We start from the raw sequence: 13788 nt of genomic DNA, 5'->3' as shown, positions 1-13788 counted from the left end.
AAATTAATTTAAAAGAGATACCCGAAAATAATTTTTTTAAAAAAGGAGAGATTGTCCATGCATCTCTTCTCTAGACCACAGAATTGGCTGAACTTGGAAAAAAAAATAGCAGATTTGGTCTCTGCAATTCCTCTCTCCCAGCCAAAATAAAGTCTGGAGTTTGACAGTAAGTGTTAAAACAGAAAATGAAATCAAAACATACGGCACATTTACAATGATTTCCCATCACAATGCAATGTTTCTGCAGCCTCTGTCCCAGCCTCCCCCCGACTACAAGTGTTCAGTGAAGCAGCAGCAGGGTTACCTTAATTGGAAGTGTCTCCTGAAGTTGTTGTTGCTGCTTCTGGAGAAACATAGAAGCAATACCAGCTTCCGCCGTAAGAGCAGAAACAACATAACTGCTCCATTAAACTCTTTCACTGCAAATTGGAAACTAGAAGGTTTACCCTCGACATTATCTCCACTGTACTGTGTACTTAGCATCTTAAAGGTCAATGGGATTTTACAAAAATTAAACAAAAATTTCAAGCTGTTACAGAAACTGAAAACAGCAAGGAGAATTCTCTGAAGTGGATTTGCAGTAAAACTGAATCTTGGCAGACTTAACATGTGCGTATTAGCCTTGTAAAATCTAAAATTGAGGCCATAGCTTACAGGGTTACTTGAGGAAGTTCCCTTATATTAATTATATTCTAAAACAAAACTGCTTATTGGGAAGGGCTCCATACAAATTATACCTTATACCAATTATACCAATGCTCAAGCATTCTGTCCTTCACCCATTCACCTCCAACCTACTTATGAATGTACACATGACTTAGGAGCAGAAGTAGGCCATTCAGCCCCTTGAGCCTACTCCACCACTCAACAAGATCATGGCTAAATTGTTTGTGTTTCAACTTCTACATTCTCAGCAACCAAGATAATCTTAGATTTTTGTCAGGCAAGGGAATCAATTGACCCAGCTTCCATTGCCTTCTAAGGCAGAGTTCCAAAGTCACACAGCTCTCTAAGAGACAAAGAATCCCCTTGTCTCTATACCAAAACCACCAAATTTAGAATTTTCCCTAGTTCTGGACTTATCCTTGGAGAAAACATCCTATCCACAATCATCTTGACAAGACCTTTCAGGATCCTACAAACTTCAATCAAACTACTCTTTAATCATCCAAAGCCCAGCCTGTCTAACCTATCCTCAAGACAACACACTTATATAAGGTATCAATCAATCAAGTAAACTTCCACTGAACCACCTTCAAAGCATCACATCCTTCCTTAAATAAGGAGACAAAAACTGCATACAGTATTTGGGATGTGGTTTCACCTTGTATAACCAACGTTTTGTGACTCATGCACCATAATAACTAAACCATTCTGCACCTTGGAATTCTACAATCATTCTGTATTTAAGTAATACTCTGCTTTTTCCATTCTTCCTCGCAAAGTGAACAACCTCATATTTTCCCACGTTATACTCTGCCATATTTTCGCTGACCCACTCAAAACTATCAATAGCTATATGCAAACTCTATGTCTTTTTCACAGCATACTTTCCTACGCACCTTAGTAACTAATTTCATAGATGATACAATGTCTTTTCTCCCCTCTTCCAAGTCATTGATGCAAATTTTAAAAAAATTAAGGCCTCAACACAGACATCTATGAGACTCTGTTCATCACATCCTGCCAATTAGACATGGACTCATTTATGCACACTGCCTGTTTTCTGTAAGTCAGCTAATCTTCGACGCAGATGAATATGTTTACCCTGCGCCATTTGCTTTTATTTTGTGCAATAACCGTTGATGTGGCACCTTATCAATTGTCTCTGAACATCCAAATACAGTACCTCCACTGGGCCTCCTTTATCCACAGTGTATGTTACTTCTTCAAAGCGGTCTAATAAATTGATTTTTATTTTCTTTTTATGAAACCATGCTGGCTCTTACCTTGAGTTATTTTTAATTAATTGCCCAGCTATAAACTCCTTAATGATCAATTCTAACATTTCAGCCACTACAGAGTTTAAACTAAGTGACTGAAAGTTTCTTGCTTTCTGCCACTGCCACTCTCGAGTAGAGGTTATATTTGCTACTGAAGTCTGATGAAACCTTTCCTGAATGTACACAATTTTGGAAAGCTAACATCAACACATCTTGTAGCTCATTAGACACTTCTTTAAAGACCCTGGGATGAAATCCACCTGGTCCCAAAGATTTGTCAGCCTGCAGCTCCAGTCTTTATATATAATCAAAACTGAGACTAAACTCAGAACAATGTGAAATGCAACCCCACCAATGAGGCAATGGCTAATGCTGGTACAACATGCACCCCCGATGGAGTTTGGTCACAGACAAATGATGGAAGAAGTATGTTGTGGCACAGGGATTGTTAGGCATGGGCAAGGGGAAGGAGATTGCCAAATTATCCCAGGAGGGTGCCTCAGAGTAAACCTTGCCATTCCTGATACTGTGTCCCTAAATCAAGTTGAGTTAATACCAGCAGTGGTTCAGGACCTGAGGTGGGCATTCATTAACTACTGAAGGGCTTCAATCAACAGTGTGGCAGGAATGCTGTCCATGAGCTTTCCCTCCATGGGCTTAATCAGTGGCGATCGGAGGGCAATGAGGTCCCCACAAGTCATCCACCCACCTAATTTTTTAAAAAAATTCTCCCACTATCAAATTTTCCAACAGGGATGGGGGCAAGAGCTCAAGTTCCTTCAAGAGAGTCATTATGATACAGATGGTCACTATTTGTCCCATTGATTCCATGTCATTTCTCTGCAGTACAATAAAATTAGCCCATTTCCCCACTCTGTCCCTGCAGTCCTGCAAGTTTATTTCCTTTGATCTTGACATAATACTGCAGTCAAATCTTGATTGATTTCAGAATAAAATTGGGTAGGCAATCATTTTTGGTTCCGCATTGACATGGACAGAGAGTTCCAAGTCATTGACTCTTCCAGGTCATTATAATCCACAGCATAAAAAGGTTCTTTCCCTTACTGTTCCATGTATCTTTTGCTCAAAACGTCAAGTGTGTCTCCCAATCATTGCTTTTGGCATCTGAAATGGGAACAACTTTTCTTTGTCTATTTTATCAAAATCTGTCAAAATCTTGTATACCTTTATCAGCCTCACATCAATCTCCCTTGCTCCAAGACCTTAAGATGTAGGAGCAGAATTAGGCCATTAAGCCCATCAAGTGTGTTCCACAATTTGATCGTGGCTGATATGCTTCTCAATTCCATTCTCCTTCCTTCTCCCTGTAACCTCTGATCCCCTTAATAATCAAGAACATATCTATTTCTGTCTTAAAGACGCTCAATAATGTGGCCTCCACTGCCCTCTGTGGCAGTGAGCTTCACAGATTAACTACCCCCTCCCTGACGATAATTCTCCCCATTTCAGTTCTAAAGGGTCGTCCCTTCAATCTGAGGCTATGCTCTCGGGTCCTAGTCTCTCCTACGAGTAGAAACATCTTCTCCATGTCCACTCTATCCAGTCATATCAGTATTCTACAAGTTTCAAAATGAGATTCCTCTTCATCCTTCCAAACTCCACCCAGAATCCTCAATTGCTCATTTTATGACAAGGCCTTCATTCCCAGATCATTCTTGTAAATCTCCTCTGGAAGCACTCCAAAGCCAGCACATCCTTTCTTAGATCGGAGGCCCAAAACTGCTCACAATGTTCCAAATGCAGACAGACTAGAGCCTTATACAGCCTCAGCAGTACATCCCTGTTCTTGTATTCTAGCCTTCTCAAAATGAATGCTAGAGTTGCAATTGACTTCCTAACAGCCAAGTGAACCAGCATAGGAACTTGAGAAGAATCCTGAACTTGGATTCCTAATTCCCTTTGTGTTTCAGATTTTTGAAGCCTTTCTGCATTTAGAAGATAGTCTACACCTCAATGATTCCTACCAAAGTGCATAACTTCACACTTTCCCACCTTGTATTCCTTCTGCCACTGCCACTTCTTTGCCGACTCTCCGAGCCTGTCCACTTTCTTCTGCAGCCACCTGTCTTCAATACTATCTGTCCCTTCAAGGGAATAACACTAGCTTCTCCAGTCTAAGCTTGTAGCTAAAATTCCCCCATCCCTGGAAGTAATATGCTAAGTCTCCTCTCCATCCCCTCATGGACTTTCACATCTCATCAAGTGCCATGACCAGAACTTGACAATACTGCAGTCAAAGCTTTATAGAGGTTTAGCACACCTTTCTTGCTGCTTATCTCAATATATCCCACTGTCTTTGAAGATCTACGCACATACACCCCCAAGGTCCTGCTAACCCCAGCACGCTATAAAGTCGATATTACCTCTCCCTACCAGCTTTGTACTGAATTCAAATTTTGCCATCTGCCATGGTGGGATTTGAAGCCAAGAGCTCAGCACATTAGCATATGGTTTGGGATTACTAGTCCAGTGACATTACCGCTACGGCACCACCTCCCAACATTAAACTAACCATTGCTATTTGCTTTTGTAAATTGACCTGTTCAGAAACATTACAACAAACAACTGCAGCAGGTGGGATTTGAACATAGGTCTGCTGCCTCAGAGATAGAGACACTACCACTGTGCCACAAGCACCTTCAAAACTGTGCTTATAACCTTACTCATTTTAAATAAATGCATGACAATTAGCATTTTTGCTATTTCTCCCTCTGTCATTGTAATCAATTAACATCATGTCACACATATACAAGACAGTAATTAGCAAATACCTTTTCAGCCAATTAACATGGATAGAACTTAAATAGTCTCATGTGTAGGATAATTTTTTTGTCTTTTCTGTTACTTTTTCTCTCCCTCGCTTCCATTCTCTTTGATCCCACTCTATCTCTTTCAGCTTAATGCACTCTCTGAAGTTTATACAATGCAAATGCCACAACAGTTATGCCTGCCTCTACCACTTCCTCTGGCAGATTCTTCCATACATGCACTATGCTTTCCTGCCTTCTCCCCATAGCCCTCGATTCCCTGATTGATTGAAAATCTTTTTATCTCAGCCTTGGATATTCTTAATGTAGCATGCGCAGAAAAGAATTCCATAGATACACTACCCTCTGACAGAAAAAATTAATAGCATTAAATAGGCAACCCCCTACCCTGAGATTATGCCCTCCACAGACTCTCCCATAAGACCGTAAGAAACAGGAACTGGAGTTGGGCTGAAGAGGGATTACTGGACCCGAAAAGTTAACTCTGCTTTTTCTCCACAGATGTTCTCTAAAGACCTGCTGAGTTTTCCCAGCAATTTCTGTTTTCTTTCAGATTTCCAGCATTGACAGTTCTTTGTTTTTTGAACAGCAGTAGGGTGTTCGGCCCCTTAAACTGGATCCACAATTCAACAGGATCATTGCTGAACCAAAATATCTCATATCCACTTTTCTGCCCTTTTCTCCATGACCCTTAAATCCCATACTGATCAAGAACCTACCTCAGCCTTAAACATACATAAGAACTCTGCCCTCGCAGCTTTCTGTACTAATGAGTTCCAAACACATTCAACACTCAGAGAGAAGAAATTCTTCATCGCAGTCTCAAATTTAGCACTCCTTTGAGGCTTTCCCTATGGTTGTAAGTTCTCCCATAATGGAAATCATCCTCTCAGCATTTCCCTGCCAAGCCCCTTAATGATCCTATCTTCAGTGAGATTACCTCTCATTCTTCTAAATTGCAATGAGTAGTGTCCTAACTGGTTTAACCTTTGGTTTTAAGACAATTCCTGCATACTGGGGATCATCCTGGTGAACTTTCTCTGAACTGCTTCCAATGAAACAATACATTTTCTTAAATGAGACATCCAGAACTGCTCTCAGTACTCCAGTACTGGTGCACTAGCACCTCGTACAGTCGCTCCGAAAGGTACAACAATCTCTCACCATCTACCATGTCAAGCCCCCGCAGAATCTTACGTGTTTAAATAAATAAAGTGGCTTCACACTCTTCTAACTCCAATCAAGACAGGTCCAATCTACTAAAACTCTTTTCAAACACTGCTTTCAGTTCCGGTCTTCCTGCTACAGGAAAGATGTTGTTAAATATGAAAGGGCGCAGAAAAGATTTACAAGGATATTGCTGGGATTGGACTGCTTGAGCTATAGGGAGAGGCTGAGTAGGCTGGGGCTTTTTTCTCCTGGAGCAACGGAAGCTTAGGGAGGACCTTATAAAGTTTTATAATTCCATAAGGTGCATGGATAGGGTGAATAGTCAAGGTCTTTTTCCCAGGGTAGTGGAGTCCAGAACTAGAGGGCATAGTTTTAAGTAACAGGGAAAGATTTAAAAGGCACCCAAGTAGGTAACTTTTTCACACAGAGGGTGGTGCACGTAGGGAACGAGCTGCCAGAGGAAGTGGTGGAAGTACTGCGATATTCAAAAGGCATCTGGATGGGTACATGAATAGGAAGGGTTTAAGAGGGATATGGTCCCCAAAGCTGGCAAATGGGACTAGATCAGTTTAGGATGTCTAGTCAGCATGGACAAGTTGGACCAAAGGTTCTGTTTTCATGCTGTATAACTCTGATTCTCATTAGAAAATCCCTGTATACCCAGGTACAACTTAGTGAAACTTCTCCTGACTGCCTCCAATGCCAGTGTATCATTCCTTAGACAAACAGGATCAAAACTGCCTCTGTATTCTAGAATCATAGAATCCCAATGCTGCAGGAAGGGGCCGTCCAGGCCATCAAGTCTGCACCAACCCTTCGAAGGCCATCCCACCCGGTCCAGTCTCCCTATCCCTATATCCCTGCATTTAGCATGGTTAATGCACCTAACCTCCACATCCTTGGACACTATTTAGCATGGCCAATTCACCTAACCTGCACACCTTTGGACTGCGGGAGGAAACTGGAGCACCCAGACAAAACCCAAGCAGACCCGGGGAGAACGTGCAAACTCCCAACAGTTGCCCAATGCTAGAATTGAACCCAGGTCCTTGATGCTGTGAGGCAGCAGTACTAACTACTGAGCTACTGTGCCACCGTGCCGTCAAATTCCTGGTGAGGTGTGACCAGTGTCTTGTGTGATTTTACCAAACTTCCATATGTTTATTCTCCAGTCACTTTGAAATAAAGATTAACATTCCATTTGCCTTCCCCGTTCCTTGCTGAACGTAAATGCTAGCATTTTGTGATTCATGCAGAAAGGGAGGACCTCCAAATCCTTCTGTGCTGTAGGTTTTTTGCAGTCTTTCTCTGTTTAAATAATATTCAGCTCCCATATTCTTTCTGCCAAAGTATGTAACCTCTGATTTCCCAACTTACATTCCATCTGGCAAGATTTTTATCCACTTGCATATTCTTTTGTAGTCTCTGTAAATCCTCGCCACTGGCCTTCCCACTTACTTTTATGTCATCAGCAACAGTACATATACTTCCTTCATCTAAGTCATTTATCTTTATAATAAATAATTGAGGCCAGAGCATGAATCTCTGTGACACTCCACTAGTTACATGTTTGCCATCCTGAAAATGTCCCCATATTCTCAACTCTGTTTTATTAGTTAGCCAACCCTCTATTCCAAGCTAATATACTACTGCAACACATGGGCCCTTATTTTGTCAAGTAGCCTTGCGTGCTGTACCTTAATGAATGCCTTTCGGAAATCCAAATATTGTTACCTCCTCAAAGAATTGCAAAAATTCTTTTCAGGCTTGATTTCCCCTTCATGAAATCATGCTGACTTTGCTTGATAATGTTATTAAAGAGCCTGGTTGACATACACATAAAAAAGTTCCTCTGATTCTCAGTACTTCCCAGGGTCCTCCTGTTTATCATGTACTCCCTTGCCTTTTTGTCCTGCCCAAGCCCATCACCTCATACTTATCTGGATTGAATTTCATTTGCTGATCAGCCTGTCTATATCCTCCTGTGATCTAAGGATATCCTCCTCACTATTTACCACTCCGTGAAATTTCTATAGCATCCACAAAATTACTGATAAACTGTCCTACGTTCAAGTCTAAATTATTCATATATGTACCATGAACAGCTAGGGCCACAAAACGGACCTTTGCAGGATCCCACTAAACGCAGGCTTCCAGTCACAAAAACATCCCTTGTACTTCGCCTTCTACTTCCTGCCACTGTGCCAATTATAGATTCAATTAGCCAAATATCTTGGATCCCATCGGCTCTTTGCCACATTGTATGATTTTCTTTCAATTTGATATTGTCCTTAACTTCCTTGGTTAACCAAGGTTCGCTGAAACAAAAAAACAAGTATCTGTGGAAAACATTGTAATCGTACGTGCGTCTGTTGCGGTGAAAGAGAAAGAAAGAGGAGAAATGTGGCAAGATGAGTAATGGAAAGTGGACTGCCAGGAAGGAGAAAAAAGTTTAAGGCCAGATGAGAGATAGGATGGTAGACAAAGCAGGAAAGATAGATGAATGGCTGTCTGACAGAAGATGACGAGAGATTGATCAACCATCACTGTGGTAACCCCAAATGAAAAATAAAACAAAGGAGGACAGTGGTGTTGCAACATCACTATCTCATGTGAGGCCTTATCAAAAGCCTAGATGAAGTCCAAGTAGACTATATCTAATGCATTACTCTCATTTACATACCTGGTCACCTCTTCAAAAAATTCAATCAAGTTAGTCAGACCTCCCCTTAACAAAACCATGTTAACTGTTCTCTATTAATCCCTGTCTCACCAAGTGGAGATTAATTCTATCCCTCAGAATTGCTTTCAATAGTTTCCCAGCCACTGAGGTTGGACTGACTAATCTATAGGATCATGGTTTATTGCTACTTCACTTCTTGAATAATGGTATCACCTTGGCTGTCTGTCAGTCCTCTGGCACCTGTCTTGTGACCACCGGAATTGAAAATTATTGCTAGTGCCTTTGTTATTTCTTCACTCAACAACCTAGGATACATTTCACATGGCCCTGGTGATTTATCTACTTTGAAATCTGCAGACATCTACCATCAAAAAAGTAGCATACAGACAGAAGATTCTAATTACATCACAGTCCTTCTCCCTGATTGTTATACATACATTTTTCACCAGTGCAAGGAACATACGCAAAACGTATTCCCTTCCTTTCCTCTTTTTTGAATAAAGGTTTTACATTGGGCATTTTCCAATTCTCCAGGATGTTTTCAGAATCCAAGGATTCACAAAAGATTACTACCCGTGCATCAGCTACCTGTGTTTACTTCCTTTCATTTCCTAAAGTGCAACCCATCAAGTTCAGGCGACTTATTAGCCTTTAGTCCCATTCGTTTCCGTAAGACCGTAAGACATAGGAGTACATGTCTACCATTCAGTCCATTGTGCGTACTCCTCAATTCGATGAGAACATGGCTGATGTGATTACCCTCAACTCCACTTTCCTACCTTTTCCCCATTGCCCTTGATTCTCTTACTGAGTAAAAATCTGTATATCTCAACCATAACTCTAGTGCTTTCTCTCTAGTGACAGTTATTGTATTTATTCCCTCTCCCCACACCCCCACCTGCATTTTGGCCCACGATTATTTAGTATTTTTGGAATGTCAGTGTCTTCCATCATGAAGACTGCCGCAAAGTATTTACTCCTCTGTCACATCCTGGTTGCCTATTGCTATTTCCCCAGCCTCGTTCTCTTTGGTTCCTAAATTCAATTTGATCTACCTCTTCCTTTTTGTCATACTTAAAGAAGGTCAATGATATTGCTAGTTTACCCTCAAAGTTTATTATCTCCCTCTATTATTTTTGGTCATGCTTCGTTGGTTTTTAAAACATTCACAATCCTCTAATCTTTGCCACATTGTATGATTTTCTTTAAATTTGATACTATCCTTCACTTCTTTGGTTAACCAAGGTTCGCTGAAACAAAAAAACAAGTATCTGTGGAAAACATTGTAATCGTACGTTCGTCTGTTGTGATGAGAGAGAGAGAAAGAAAGAGGAGAAATGTGGCAAGATGAGTAATGGAAATTGGACTCCCAGGAAGGAGAAGAAAGTTTAAGGCCAGATGAGAGAGAGGATGGTAGACAAAGCAGGAAAGATAGATAAATGGCTGTCTGACAGAAGATGACATGGGAGGTTGATCAACTAGCATTGCTGTGACCTCAAATGGAAAGTAAAACAGACAAAGGAGGACAGTGGTGTTGCTATATTTAGCCAAATAGTCACAACCACATGCTCAGATACCACAATCCAAACTTAACCCAGAGTCACCACTAGACACAATTTCCCAAGTCTACATAACGACTTTTAGGACAGACTGAAGATTTTAAAAGCACTTGTGACAACGTGAGGTGGCACAACAACGACCCAGTGGGTAGAGCAAATGCCATCGTGATTTCTCTATTTTTATACATTTGTAAAATGCTAATCTCAGTTACCAGAAATAAAAAGTTCGGAAAAAAAAATCTGACATCATTTTGAAGGAGTGGTCAGACGATATTATTCCTGGTATCCTAGCAGCATATAGTTTCACATATAGTTCTGAGCGTCCGACTTCTGGTGTAGCACATATAACGTTGAGAACACCCCATTACAGCGCTAGCTACGGTTAGAACTGGTACTGCAAGTGTTCAAATTCAGCTTTCAATTGAGCGCATGCCTCCCGTACCAAATTTTATCTATAATGGATGGCACTAATTCCCTCGATGAATTAAGAAAAATATATTAAAATACAGTAAAGCGTGCTGAGTAATTATATTCAGATACACATCAACCATTGTATTTGCAAACTCGGTAACAACTAATTACGAGTGGTCCCCTCATGCCCGCTTAACGAGCTTTCTTTGAGAGTTATCATGAAAGGTGAGGGATATTAGAAAGATGCTGTACCTACTTTCGCGAAAGCATATGCTTTACTGGAAACAGAGTTGTATTTTGGTCTGGCAGAAACCGGAGTTATTGGCAGATCCACATCTGAAATTCTAACATTCTAAAATTCTCATGGGTCTCAGAATTGGGGCAACCTTCATGCTATGCGCAAACATCCGTAACGTTCAGCGCTAATTCCAAATATTCCGTGCGATTATTGGGAAGCCACTGAAATTGTAGAAAGTGATTTGTAGAAGTCCCAGTGCTGCAGCACACAGCAAGCCAAACATTACAAAGAATGACATCAGGAAACAAATGCTTAACGCTTTTAGGGGAATTCAAATGCTATCACTCGCCTTCGAAAATTGAACTTTTCGTCACTATTACGTTAGAAGGAAGTTAAAATCGGTTAACAGGTGCCTCAAAATGTTCACCCATTATCATTTTGCAGTAAATAATGTTCACTCTATAGCATCCATCGCCACTTAAACTGATTTGCATTGGCCTATATCAGGGAATTGAGACTGGAGGCTCCAAAATGGATTTTCGCCTGAATCGGCAACAGGCTAAATATCAAAATTCTTCAATTTTCGATAAAAACGAGCGTTAAAATACAGCACACGTCTGTTATTATTTCATGTCCAATGGCCAGTTGAATCCCGCCTAAAAAAAAACCGAAAGAACTGCGGATGCTGAAAATCAGAAACGAAAACAAAAATTGCCGAAGAATTCAGCTGGTCTGGCAGCGTCTGCAGAGAGAAATCAGAGCTTTTCAGTTCTGAAAAAGCGTTACTCGATCCGAAACGCAAACTCTGATTTCTCTCCACAGACGCTGCCAGACCCGCTGAGTTTTTATAGCAATTTCTTTTTTGTTGTTTCTGAAATCCTACCTAACCAGGTTCTGGAATGAGACCTTTAAGTGGTACCGTACTGTCTTCACGATTCAGTGTTTGCCAAAGGGAAACATCCAAAGGATTGGTGCATTTCGTTCCCACCATCACTTTCCTCCGCCCCAGCTACTTGTACATGTAATGCAATTCAGTACATTGTGTGTTTTTTGAAAAGAATAAACAATTTGGAATATTTTCTTTGCTGTAGACGATGGCCCTGTCCAGTTCCTGAGTAAACCAGGTCTGTTCTGAACAAGATAATAAATTTGCTCTGTGCAAGTCAGTTATTGGGCTGAGGCTCTGCAAAATGTTTCTTGGAAGACCCATGTAGATATTGTTTAGGGAACAGATATACAACAACGAATTAACAAGAACCTGGCTGCTAACAAAGTTAACTTCAACACAGCTTCGCTTTCCTCATTCACCCTCTATCTGATCTGACACAGGCAGCATCCATTTAAAAGTTATTCGTTGATTTTAAAAACCATGTCTATCCTGTCATATTATAAAACAAAACAATTCAAAACACAATGCTCCCTGTTCTGTTTCCTCTGTTGATTCATAACTTTCTGAACTGATTCATAAATGGACATGATTTGACACAGTCATTCTATTTTAATGGACTCAGTAATAAATAATGCATGCATTCGTTTTTATTTGATTTAGTCATTGAACATATCAAGCGGAATCCCCAAATTTAGCATGATCACAGTGCAGGCAAAAAGGTAAACATTGAGAACGGGATACGACACTGTCCACCGGCGGCGCCCTTCACCGACAATATAGCTGTAGCAGACACTGACGCACCGATACAATAGTTTAATCGTATGTGAAATGTCGACACAAAGTCAATGGGCATTTATTATTCCGATAAACTAATCCTTTGGCGGAATAACTGGGATATGTAATCAACTAAAGGCCGATATGTAAGGATGAATTATTTGGGAGGGCGGGGAGATGAAATACAGAATTCAACATAAGCATCAGATGCAATGGAAATTCTCTCTCTCTCTCTCTCCCCCCTTCCAAAGCCTCCAACCCTCAATTTCACACAACTCTGATCTCTGCGGGGCACATGCACTAGAGGGAAAAAAAAATCACTGAAGTGTGCGAAGAGGGTGACAAAATCTAACAATTTCCACGCAGCCCTTTTGCCACTTTGCACAATGCAGAAACAACAACCTGAGGATAACCACTTACTTGGTATTCTAAAGCCGCATCGTGTTGTGTTTGTGTCCACAGATTTTTTTTTTAAACAGTATTCAATGTTTCACATCCTGATAATCGAATATCTGTTCAGGAAGAGGCGTAAAACACACTTCAGTGGCCGGCTCTTTTTTCCCTGCCTTGAAACATTTCCCCCCCCTAGTAACTCCTTTATTGTAAATGGGGAGGTCTCGCTCCAGGTGCTAACCCGCTCCCCGCGAAACGACGTGACCACATTTTCACGTGTGTCGGGTAGTTCAATTATTTCAACAATATCATCGCGTTTTGTAATTCCAAACCCAACGAAGCGACGCACAAAGTAAGAATTTCTTCATTTGTACTTTCGCCAGAGGAGGAGGGCAGACACATAGAATGAGGTTGTTGAAGAAGAAGAAAAAGGTAAAAACACAAACGCAGGCGTTGAAAAAAGCCCTCCTCGAAGCCTCGAGCTGCCTTCACTGTTCATTCGGCTTGTGGAAGCTGTGGGTGTTATTTGGTTGTAAGGTGAATCAGCAGTTGTCTCCTCTCTGGGTGCCGGGCCCGGCTGACAGCGAGCTCCCTCTCTTCCCGCCCTCCAGCTCCGGCACTGCGCACGTGTAGTGACACCACCGGCGGTAAGACCAGGGGGAACTGGCTCTACCGCTTCACTCTGCACTCTCCCCACCGCTTCACTCTGCCCCCTCTCTCCACTGAGGGATCTCCCACCCCCTCCCCACTCTCCACTCTCCACCCCTTCTCTCTGCCCCCTCTCTCCACTGAGGGTCTCCCCCCTCTCTCCACTGAGGGTCCTCCCAGCAGCCCCACCCCCCTTCCCACCGCTTCTCTCTGTCCCCTCTCTCCACTGAGGGACCTCCCCCCTCTATAGCGCTTCTCTCTGTCCCCTCTCTCCACTGAGGGACCTCCCCC

General features: G+C 41.6%; 1 protein-coding gene and 1 long non-coding RNA gene across 2 annotated transcripts in view; one reads left to right on the top strand and one right to left on the bottom strand.

Moving 5' to 3' along the window:
• Positions 1-13072, bottom strand: part of LOC109932900 (short transient receptor potential channel 4-like) — a 51264-nt gene extending 38192 nt beyond the window's left edge. The window contains exon 1 of the mRNA XM_020531977.2: positions 12877-13072. The gene's annotated coding sequence lies outside the window, so the exon portion shown is untranslated. The remainder of the gene's footprint in view (positions 1-12876) is intronic.
• The window catches only part of LOC125483363, a 40917-nt gene continuing 40177 nt past the window's right edge, over positions 13049-13788 (top strand). Inside the window, exon 1 of the long non-coding RNA XR_007262322.1 lies at positions 13049-13281. This is a non-coding gene — a long non-coding RNA (uncharacterized LOC125483363). The remainder of the gene's footprint in view (positions 13282-13788) is intronic.

This window comes from Rhincodon typus, chromosome 6 (assembly GCF_021869965.1).
Source record: "Rhincodon typus isolate 14 chromosome 6, sRhiTyp1.1, whole genome shotgun sequence".
Taxonomy (NCBI): Eukaryota; Metazoa; Chordata; class Chondrichthyes; order Orectolobiformes; family Rhincodontidae; genus Rhincodon; species Rhincodon typus.
The sequence above is the reverse complement of the archived record's forward strand: the minus strand, read 5'-3'. Positions and strand labels throughout refer to the sequence as shown.